At 56.1% G+C, this 970-nt stretch overlaps 1 protein-coding gene across 1 annotated transcript in view; it reads left to right on the top strand.

The window, feature by feature from the left end:
• The window catches only part of LOC119586538 (unconventional myosin-Ia-like), a 73,617-nt gene that overhangs the window by 41,244 nt on the left and 31,403 nt on the right, over positions 1-970 (top strand). The window lies entirely within an intron of this gene.

Raw genomic sequence — 970 nt, 5'->3', positions numbered from 1 at the left:
TTTGCAACGACCGAGGGAGGCTGTCGGAAACGAATTCTGACAACGCTGCCTCCATGGCGGCGAAGGACGCCATGAAAGCCCTGAGTTGGAAGAGAGCGCAGCGCAGGCTGGCCACCGCGCAGAAAGAAACTCAGCAGCCGGTGGGCACGCCAGTGCCACTTGTGAGTGGCATTGCACTAATGCCCTGAGATCAACCAGTCCCGTCGAACTACATGTTAGGTTTCGACTTTACAACGCCAAGTCTGGGTACATGCCGGGTCACCATCCGCCACAGGTATAGATCAGCAGCAAATTTTGAACACATCACAATTCCAAGATCCACGACGAGAAAGGAAGCTGCGATCATACAGATAGCGAATGGGCTGCAGATGCAGCTGGAAATCGAAGACAGAGTCCCAGGAGCATGCATGCACAGTGAAACAACCGCACCAGAGCCACCGTCACTGCACTTAAGAATGCCAAAGGCTAAACTCCATTGCACCAGAAACCATCCAAATATGCGCCAGGAGGATCTCACTCCAAGTGCTAGTCGAGCAGCGGGCCACATGGCCTCGGCTGGAAAATGAGCGAAGCTTTCAAGTCATCACAAGCTTCCAGTCACCAAGATGTAACACCAGTCCCGTTTGTGTATTCATATATTGCCTTACACCCAATAACCCGCCAGACTCAACTCACACCACAGGATACACAATTTCTGGGAGGCTAGAAGCAAACTGGATAGCATAAAAAAGAGTTGGGGGCGAAGGCAGAAGAGCGAGGCGCAGCCGGCGAGCAGATGCGGTCGTGTGTCGTGCGGGGAGGCGGCGCCCAAGGGGTCCCCGGAGAGCCAGCGAGGAGCAGGACTAATCCTGGGAAGGAAGCGCCCGGGGTGCTCGAAGGTTCTCTGCTGATTGTCCCTAAAGCACGCAGGGCCACGACGCGAGTGCCAGGGGCCAACGCAGCTCGCGGCCGAGGACAGGGTCGGCTGCTG

This window comes from Penaeus monodon, chromosome 21 (assembly GCF_015228065.2).
Source record: "Penaeus monodon isolate SGIC_2016 chromosome 21, NSTDA_Pmon_1, whole genome shotgun sequence".
Taxonomy (NCBI): Eukaryota; Metazoa; Arthropoda; class Malacostraca; order Decapoda; family Penaeidae; genus Penaeus; species Penaeus monodon.
Note: the sequence above shows the minus strand (reverse complement) of the source record. Positions and strands in the feature narration are given on the sequence as shown.